The following is a 10,744-nucleotide window of genomic DNA, read 5'->3' on the forward strand; positions in this document are numbered from 1 at the left end:
TGAAGCAGCAGGACCTGGCTGGAGGCGGGGCTAAACCCTCCCCTAGCCCACCTGGCTCCACCCTAGCCCGGCCCTAACCCCGCTCCAGGATATTGGAGCCCCGCCCTGAGCAGGTACAGCTGTGAAATAGCCACTTACAATTTAAAGAGAGGCGCCAAGTGGGATGGTTTGACAGTTACTCCCCCTTAGGCCTTGCTGCCCTCCTAGCGCCCCCCCCCCTAACTCCCTGCCCTCCACCAGCACCTCCAGGAACGACCACCACTACAGGGTTGCTGGCCAGAGCCTGCCCCTCCAAAGCCTGCAGAACCCTCTGCAAAGCTTCCATTAACTTCAGTTCCAGGAAACTGTCATGCCCTTCTCCCCTAATCAGCACCTGCTACCTGTGAGGGTACCCATGGGCAGTTGGGGGTGAGCAGGCTGGCAAGGGGGGGGGGCTATTGGGGACAATCAGGCCAGCAGGGAGGGCAGTTGGGGGTGAGCAGGCTGGCATTGGGGGGAAGTTGGGGGTGATCAGGCCGGAAGGGGAGGTCAATTGTGGGCAATCAGGTCAGCAGGCAGAGTGGTTAGGGCGATCAGGCAGGCAGGCAGGTGAGTGGTTAGGACCAGGGTCCCAGATTGTGAGAGGGACCCCAGATTGGTGAGGGTGCAGGCCAAGCTGAGGGCCCCCCCGCCCATGCACAAATTTCGTGCACTGGGCCACTAGTCTATATAATAAAAGCCTAAGTGACCATTTCCGCAGAACAACCGGAATAACTGGTCACTATGATGAGCACTGACCACCAGGGGGCAGATGTTCAACAAAGGAGCTGCCACCTCCAAGGGTCCCAGACTGCAAGAGGGATGTCTGACTACTGGCTTAGGCCCGCTCCCCTGAGGGGTCCCAGACTGAGAGAGGGCACAGGCTGGGCTGAGGGAATTCCCCCCTCCCCCAGTGCAGGAATTTCGTGCCCTGGGCCTCTAGTGTGTGTGTGTGTGTGTGTGTGTGTATTTTTTTTTCTAAAAGGGAATTGAAGGTTAAGTAAAAGTCAACACAGACATGACAGGTGGGTTAGAGGGATAGTGGTATCATTAGATTGAAAGCAGAGGCTCTTACAAAGGAGTTGTGGGAGTTTTAGACAGAGGGGGAGGAGAAACCTCGAGGTAGAATGCTGCCAGGACAAGGAGATTGGTCTTTATCCTTTGGGCGCTAACTGACCTTTTGAGATTTTTGAGCAGGAAAGTATACTAGGCAAATGATTCTGGGGTATGGTGCAGGGAAAGTTGGAAAGGAGCAAATTGTTAAGGTTAAGATGATAAACTTTTGCAAAAGTCCCAGCTTGACAAGATAGGAGATTGAACTAGAGTGGGGAAATGTAAAGAATGGAAGAGATATTGAGGAGGAAGAATTGACTGAACATGATAATTAATTTTGATAGTGAATTTGTGAATAAGGATATAGTACACAGTGGCTGAGTTTGAAGCCTGGGAAACTAAAATTCACAGCACAATGAGTATAATTAAGAAGAAGACAATTTGGCGAGAATTATGTTAATTTCAGTTTTTAGGACTCACTTGTCTAAGGAACCTAACCAGCTCCTACTCTTACCTCTCTAAGACTGGATTAAATGTCACTGCATATACCAAAGCATGTCCATCATAGCATTTATTACCATGTTTTTTAAAGGACTTTTTACCAATCTTCCCCACCAGACTCTTGTAAAACTTGAAAGTGAGGACTGTCTTTCCATCGGATTCCCATGTGCCAGTGTTCTAACAGCCTAAGAGTTTTGCATATGTGGTTGGCATGTAGGAAGTGCTTTTAAGTCTTGGCTAAATGAATCCTGAATTTTGCTTCTGAGAGAGGATAATGTCAACAGAGACCAGATGCATTTCTCAGGCAATCAGCATGATGAGGCATGGAGATGTAGTCTGGAGGCATTCACATAAAGTGGTAGCTGAAACCATGATGGATGGCCCCTAAAGGAGAGCTGATAGACCTCCTCTGACACTTCATGTCTTCATTACTTACCTGGCAACATTGCTTCAAAATGAGAAGCAAGAGAGACCTAAAAAATGCATACAAGCATGCATTACCCATCAGCAGAATTAACAAATTCTGAATATTTAGGAATTGACTTTTCAGGTAATTGACAAAACACACACACAACAAAACTACGTCTGGCATTTGATGCTTGCATCGTTTCTTTCTGTACCAAGAATAATGAAGCAATGACATTTGGGAAAGTGGGAGAAAAAAAATCTAGACAGATGGAAGCAGCACCTTTTGGTTTGCTCCCTTCACTCTGGCAGAATACTGAAATTTGAGTCCAGTCTCTATTACTTCTCAACTACTTGGGCTTAGACAAGTTACTTCATCTCTCTGGTCCTAAGTGTTCTCATCTGAAAAATTGTGATTTTTAGTACCCACATTATATTTTTGTTGAGAGGATTAAAGAAGGTACAAAATGCAGAAACCTTCAACAGTGCCTGGCACATGGTAAGTATTCTGTAATTTTTAGCTTGAAATCAGGAAAGTGTGCTGGTTAAGAGGATGTATTTGGTAGGCCACTACCTGGGCTTGAATTCTGTCTCTGCCACTTACTAGGCAAGTTACTTTATCTTTCTGTGCCATTTCCTCATCTGCAAAGTAAGGGTATTATTAGTACCTTTATCATAGATTTCTTGTGAAAATTAAGTGAATGTTAATCACTTAGAACAGTGCCTGACACATAGTAAACATTATGCCGGTGTGAGCTGTGATCATCACTAACCTGTTGCTCTGTTATCTTGGTTCTCAAGCCTATCTGCAGTTACTCTCAGTCTCTTCAGTGGCCCTCACTCGTCAGTGGCAGACTACTGGAGGTTTTTGACAGAGACACTAGGTGGGGTTGCTGAGCTAAAGCACTAAACACCACTTGGCAGCCAAATCAGAATTTTGGAGCTGAATGAGACTTTAGGGATGATCTAATCTGCCCTTTTAAATTGCATATGAAGAAGCTGGAAGTCAAAGGAGTTGCCTGATGTAATCTGTGCCTGCAATTGTCTCAGCAACCCTGTCTGCCCATTTTTGGCGAACCCAATCCCACTCTTCATGAGGAATGGTTGAATAATAAAGCTGCATGTGCTTACAAATCCTACCTTTTCTCTAAAACTATTTGAACAAACCTGCATGATTCTGAAAGCAGGAAGAAGCTGCAGGAGCAAGAGCAAGCTGCTGTCATTCACTGACTACTCTGTTTGGCATATAGTAGATCTTCAGTTAATATGTGTTGAAGGCAAGATAAGGATTTTTCATGTCATTAACACTCTAGAGATTTCACATCTTCCTCAATACCTGTTCCAATGCTCTCTGCAAGGGATTCCTCCTAACATAGACTCATTCCTGTCACATATATGCCAATCCTTTGCTTCTTTTTCTAGCTTCTGTGAAGATATTAGAGCTGGATAGAACTTTGGAAAAATCACTGAGTCAAAATCTCTGATTTTGTCAATGAGAAAACTAAAAGAGGTAATTCATCCACAGTCGCATAACTAACTGGTTAGTGGCAGAGCTGAGTTTAGAATCTTTGCTGGCTCATCATCTTTCCTTCTCATCTAAACCCTCATCCTTCTATTGTATCATAATAGGTTTAGTTTGCCATTTTAAACGTATGTGATATTTTACCTCATAATGGAATAGCAGAGCATAATTTTTATTAAAATTGGGTCAGCTGCAGGTTTAGACTCAGGTTACCTCTGCTTGACTTCATCACAGACTCATTTCTCTCACAGGTCTCAGAATCTCTTGGGAAATAAGGTCTTCTTTTTCTCTGGGTGCAGATCCATTGCCTGGTTTCAGTCCCAAATCACTCTCCTCAGGGACATGACAGCTTTCTTAGATTCTGTTTATGGAACTTTTCTGGTCTAAATTTCCTCTTTTTATTAAAGTGGCAGCCCTAACTGGTTTGGCTCAGTGGATAGAGCGTCGGCCTGCAGACTCAAGGGTCTCAGGTTCGATTCTGGTCAAGGGCAGGTACCTTGGTTGCGGGCACATCCCCAGTGGGGGGTGTGCAGGAGGCAGCTGATCGATGTTTCTTTCTCATCGATGTTTCTAACTCTCTATCCCTCTCCCTTCCTCTCTGTAAAAAATCAATAAAATATATTTAAAAAAATAAATAAATAAAGTGGCAATAATTTTCTCCTCATGATAATTTTCTTATCCTTTTAGAACACATACTTTTGGAGAAATTGTATCACCACTTTATCCCCAAGATCATCCCAGGCTCCTAAACCACAATTCTGGGTCCCCAAATTGAACCCCTCAGAAAGTTACTTCTAAGTACTCATCCCCCGGCTTCATCCCTTAGCACAATATGAATGTTTTTTCACTCATTCAACAAACTGAGGAGAAAATCAAATATGGCAGAATCAGCCCTCCCCATAGAAATCTTAGAGCACATCTAAAAATTTCCAAAATCAATTCCAATCATTCCTTAGTTAGAATTTTATTCCCAGTGGGTAAGAGGATGAGATGATGACCTTGAGAGGGATAAGAATTAACTAATAGGCTTAGTCAAACAGTCCTGTCCTGAATTGTATTACCCTTTGGGATTGATGTAACTTCGCATGAATCTGATGTGTCATAAAAAGCGGTAATCAACTCTATGACATTCACTCATATTTCTAAAAATAAAAAGCCACCGTTGAGCTAATGTGATACTGCAACAGAATTTTTATGCGAACTGAGCTGCTCTGCAGCAACCCCTCCCAATTCATGCTGCTGATGACTCACCATTCCAATCTTACAGTCCATAAATCAATGGTGAAAACCATGCTCTTCATCTTTTATTCGCCATCAGTCTTTGCTGTTGGAGTATCAGAGAGTTGCTGTGGGAAATGATAGGGCTCGGCTCAGTACAGGACAAGACTTTTTCATGGACACTTAAACGCTCTCCTGGATTTTGAAACAAACTGCTTCAGTTTCTGAAGCACAGAGTGTTTAAAAAAAGGTTTGGAGGAGAGAGCCAGTAATCAACCAGGAACTTACCAGTAAATATTTTTTTCCATTGCACCTCAGTGTTTTAATTTTAGTATTATTTTCCTGTTAATAAAAGCAACAATACATTCAGTGTGGGAGAATAAGAAAAAACAAACTTGTATGAATAAACAAATAAAAGTCACCTGCTAATCTAAAACACACTTGCAAGGAAGTGAAACCCTCTCTAATTAGCTCAAGGGAAAAAAGAGATATTGTTGGAAACATAGCAGAGACAAAAGGATTACAGCTTAATATTTACAACCTTTCCTCCCCTGTGCTTTCTAAGGAAGGTTTGCGGGTGCATGCACACCTGCATGTGCTGCTTATCCTGAAGTTATAACCGAGAGCTGCAGATCTGCACTGGCCTCCTCTGCTTGCATACAACCCAAGATGGTCACCAGCCCTAAGTCTACACATATCCCACCGCTGAATAACCACAGTTGCTGAGTTTAGTAGTCCAATTTTGTGATGGAATCTCTGGTAGGTTCACCTTGGGTCAGGTGTATACAGGGTCCAATCACCCATCACTGGGAGGGTGAATCACTTGGCATAAATATACCAGCCTAAAACTTCTCTTTGGATTGGAAGGATGGAGTTAGGGGTGTGATATGTTATTTTAGAAGATCAAATAGGAGGGAAATGACTGCCATCTATAATACCAATGTAATGCCATCCAGAATTCATCACTGTTAATACTTCTGTGTTTCCTTAGATAATATGCTGCTTATAGCAGTATGCATATATAATTTGCTTGATATACTATATAAGTAGTGTCAACCTATGGTTGTTGCACCAATTCAATGCCAAAGGAATCCCCAGTTTGGGCCACTATGAAGAAGGAAACTGTATTCAACGCAAACAGCTCAACATTGCTACCGCGTGGCTCTGAAAGCAGCACAGCTGGAGCACCGCTCTGGGGCCAGATCCCTCTCCAGCGATGGTCTGCTTTGCTCTGCTCCATGCAGGGCTGGTTTGCGCTTGCAGGATATCTTCACTGTTGCAGCTCAGCCAGGGAGAGAAAGACTCCATCCTTCAGTAGAAAAGCAAAGTGCACTCTCTGAGCCAGAAGGGGGCTGGCTTGTATGCACAGAAGTCCCTGTGTTTAGTCCCTGATTGGTCAATCCTCATAGTTTGATTAGTCCAAAGGCACTGTCCTGATTGATCAGAATAGAGCCTCTCTGATTGGCCAGGGCTGTGCAGCTCTGATTGAATGGGGAAAGCCTCAATTCTATTGGTTGAAAGAGGATTCCAGGAAAACTTGGTCTGGCTCAGATGGCAGAAACAGTGTAGGCAGGCAGTTTAGCATAGAGGCCTCTCCATAGAGTGCAGTTTGCTTGAGACAGCCCTGTGCAGAAATGGCTGCTAGGCTTCTGCTTTTTAATTTGAGCCCAGTTAGCCACCAGAATCCCTTCTAAGTAGAAGTCTTTTTTCCCTCTCAGGGCTCACAGTAGCTCTGTGCCTTGGACTTTTTATTTACTAGTATAATGCAAGCATTTCCCATATCACTAAAATTTTTCTCTAAATATGTAACTGAAAAACGCAGGTCTGGCTGCCTATTGCAATGAAAGTCAAACTCATGAGACATGCTGCTGCAAAAGGAAAGAGGTTTTACTCGGGTGCTGCGTTACTTGGGAGAATGGTGGACTCCTGTCTCAAAGACCATCTCTCCTTCCTGCTCAAGCCAACAGTTCTTACAAGAATAGGGAGGAGAGGTCTTTTTTTTTCCTACCCAATTCTCTTGCTAGCTTTCAGGGTGCTGGAGCCCTCTCTATGCATCTTCCTAGTTTTTGGTGGCTCAGTGTGAGAACCTCCCCCTGCCACCATCTTGGCCAGTGCGGGAGACTCTCTAGCACTCTGACTGACTGTCTATGAGGACAATGCTCCCCTTCAAAACTGTGGACCCTTGTAATCGTACAAAGGTAAATAGAGGGAGTTCTCATCTTCTGTAGTTTCTTCCTGCTGTCAAGGGGCATGGTCTTACCAATCCCCAGGTCCAGAGATTCTTGCTATCTACTAAAGGAAGAAGGAGATCAAGAATGGAGGGAGGTCTTTATGTGAGGGAGAAGAATTGCTGTCTTCAGAAATGGCATACTTCGTGTGTAGAGGATGGCACTGCTGAACAAGTGAAGCTGGTAGACTGCTTCATATTTTAAGAGATGGTGCAGATGGGCTTCCAAAGTGAGACCTGCTGTGTAGACAAGCAATCAAGTATTTAGTGAGAGGTATGCCTAGTAGTGCAGGAGGAATTGTAGTGAAACCAGAAACCAAGGAGACTGAAAGATCCCCATGATCTAATTCTGAACAGGCTTTGGATGGACAACAATGAGTGGATAAGTTTACAAAGAAAGCCACTGTCTGGAGCATGTGGACAAAGGCATTATCAGTCCCAGTGTGGCCATAAAGGATAGCAATTGTCAAAAAGTAATAATAATATGAAAAATAACATTGTCACTTAGCTTTGGGAGGTCCTGTCCCTTTCCAAAGGAGGAATTTTACATATCTTTCAGGAATGCAGGTCCAGCTTTTCCTTTCAGTATCAACAGCAGCAGCAAGACACAAGTCTTTCTCAGGTGGCACCCAGTTTATCTGGGTGTGGTGGATCCAAGGCTTGATTTCCATAAGCTATAGGGAAGAGTGTGTAATCAGCAGGACATCATAGGGATGGGTCCATTGCCTGGCTAACTGCTGTTCAGGACCTTGAATCTTCTAGGTCTTTAGTAAAACTCAGTCTTCCAGCTGGAATGGGTGCAAGGGCTCATCAGATGGGTAGATAGACCTGCAATGAGAAAACGTGTTAATTTAAGCCCACTTTGGGGTGATACCCTAATCTGGAGCAAGGCAATAGGGAGTGCCTGATCTCTTTCAAATGTGTTTTCTGGCATATTTTTGCCAGGATCTTCTTTATTGTGTGGTTCATTTTCTCAGTCTTCCCCATAGATTGGGGTCTCCAAGGTGCACGTCCAAAGTTTGAAATTCAAATTTGGCAAAACCTTGCAATCCCTAAGAACCCGTGAAGTTGCCTCCAGTTCTATGGGAAGTTTATCGTAGCAATGGTTTGTTTTTGATCAGCCATCAATCCTCCCTAGTGCCCCGTTTCAGTTGGAATCACAAGTATATCACCTCCTGTTTGCAAATCTTGGCCTTGTGAAGTGATACTTTATATCCTCTTTTTGCCAAATGATTTAGGACTGTGATGGTGTTGAGCAAACAGTCTTTGTAAATATTGCTAGCTATTAGTAAGTTGTCTACATATTGTAGAAGAATTCCTTATTTCAATTTAATATCCCTTAAAATATTTAGCTAACATTTCCCCAAATATGGTCAGGGAATTCTTAAATCCTTGTGACAACACAGTCCAACAGTATTGGTGCACTGCTTTAGTTTCTGGGTCCTTCCATTCAAAGGCAAAGAATAGTTTAAGCCCAACTGGCCTGGCTCAGTGGTTGAGCATTGACCTATGAACCAGGAGGTCATGGTTGGATACCTGGTGAGAGCACATGCCCAGGTTGTGGGCTTGATCCCCAGTAGGAGATGTGTAGGAGGCAGTCAATCAATGTTTCTCTCTCATCATTGATGTTTCTACTCTCTTTCCCCCTCCCTTCCTCTTTGTCTAAAAAATCAATAAAAACATATTTTTAAAATGTACCTATTGATTATCTAATGACACAAGAAAATAGGGTGATGAAGGTCTGGGGTGGGAGGTAGGGGTGGGCTGGAGGGGGTTAATGGTGGGAAAATGGGGACATATGTAATACTTTCAATAATAAAGATTTTTAAAAATAATAATAGTTTAACTTGTTCATCTATTGGGATGAAGGAAAAAGCATCCTTCAAATCTAGGACTGAGAATCATTTGCTATCCCTGAGCACCATGGTCAACAAAGTGTAAGGCATGGGCACTGTAGTAAGAATATCCTGGACAATGTCATCTATGGCCCTAAGGTCCGGTAGAAACCAATGTTCATCAGGGTGAGGCATGCCTGAATTAATCCTGATTTTAAGAATTTCTACAGACTGGTTGAATTCCTTCTAAAACTTCATTCTTAAAGGGATATTTTTTCTTCCATCTTGTAGATTTTGCCCCATCTTTTAGGTTAATTTTTACAGGTTGGATGTTAACTATCTACCTAGGTTTCCTTCAGCCTAAACAGCTCAATCAACTTGGTCATAAATCTCAGGTAGGAAGAATTAACCTCCGTGTCTTTCCTAGCAAGTCGGGAGCACCTGGACTGGAGACCATGTTCCAGCAGGACTCATAAAGAACATCGATGCTTCTCAGGGGAAAAAGTTATATGTGCATGCAATTTACAAACTAAATCTTGGTCCAACAATGAAATGGGGCAGTGTGACTATAGAGAAAACTATGTGTAAGTTTTTGATCCCCAAGCTGGCATTCTAGAGGTTGAAGGAGCATCTGTTTTTGTGATTGTCCGATCACTCCAGTAACTATAACTGTAGCTAAACTTTTTTGGTTAGTTTTGTAGCTCCCATATCTATGAGGCAGTAAATTATCTTGTTCCTCATTGTTAATTGTACCCTGGGGTCCTGTGGGGAAATACCAATAGGTCAGATGTGTCTAGGGGTGCTCCTGGGCCTCCTTGCTCATTACCAGATTTGTCATTCCTTTCTAACATTTCTCGGAGAGAGTTTCTGTCCTTTTTATTTTTATTTTTGAGTTCTAGGCAGTCCAATAGCCTTTCTCCAATGGCCTTTCTCTTTTCAATAGGCACATAGATTGGCCCTTAGTGGGTCTTTCCCTTTTCCTTTCAGGTTCCACCTTTCCTTCTGGTTTCCCTGCACTGTTTCTAAGAAAATGGTAGCCTGCTTTAATTCCTTTGGCATGGTAAACTTCATGTCTACAGGCTGGGAGGAATTCATTCCCAATGCCCTGTCTAAATATTGGAGCTTCCCGCTGATATCCATGGCACTTTGCCCAATAAAAATCATGTTTATATCCAGACATTTTCTGGTGCCTGTGGGTCAGCATCTACATGCTTTCAAAAGGCCTGATAGAGTCTTTCTAAAACTTCAGAAGGATCTTGGCTTTATTTCTGTTGATTGGCTTTTATCATATTCAGGCTCTTTTGTTTAGGCAACCTTTCTCACGCCCTTCCAATATGCCCCTTTTATAATGTTCTGGAAGGCTAGGTCCCTGCTATTCGGGTCCCACTTGAGCTCTGTCAAGGGAATTGCCCCAGCTGGGTTGGAGGTCCCTATTGGAATTCTCTTGATGGAGGGCATGAGCTTCTTCATTAGCCTTCCTATATAATAAAAGCCTAATATGCTAAGTGTCCAGTTGTCTGGCCATCTGTTCAACCAATCAAAGCGTAATATGCTAATGATATGCTAAGGCCGCTCAACTGCTTCCTATAATGTGCACTGACCACCGGGGGGCAGATAATCAACCAGTCAATCAGTTGCTATGATGTGCACTGACCATCAGGGGGTGGACGCTCCAATCAGTAGGTTAGCTTGCTGCTGGGGTCCGGCCAATCGGGACTGAGTGAAACAGGCTGGACATAACCTGGAGCCCTCACGCGGTCCCTCCCCGGCTGTCCAACCTCCTGCATCCCTCCCTGGCCTTGATCGTGCAGTGGGTCCCTTGGCCTGACCTGTGCCTTCTCACAATCCAGGACCCCTTGGGGGATGTCGGAGAGCTGGTTTTGGCCCAATTTCACAGGCCAGGCTGAGAGACCTCACTGGTGCATGAATTCATGCACTGGGCCTCTAGTATTATATAACGAGCCA

The sequence above is a fragment of the Myotis davidii genome, unplaced genomic scaffold (genome assembly GCF_000327345.1).
Source record: "Myotis davidii unplaced genomic scaffold, ASM32734v1 scaffold1069, whole genome shotgun sequence".
NCBI lineage: Eukaryota > Metazoa > Chordata > Mammalia > Chiroptera > Vespertilionidae > Myotis > Myotis davidii.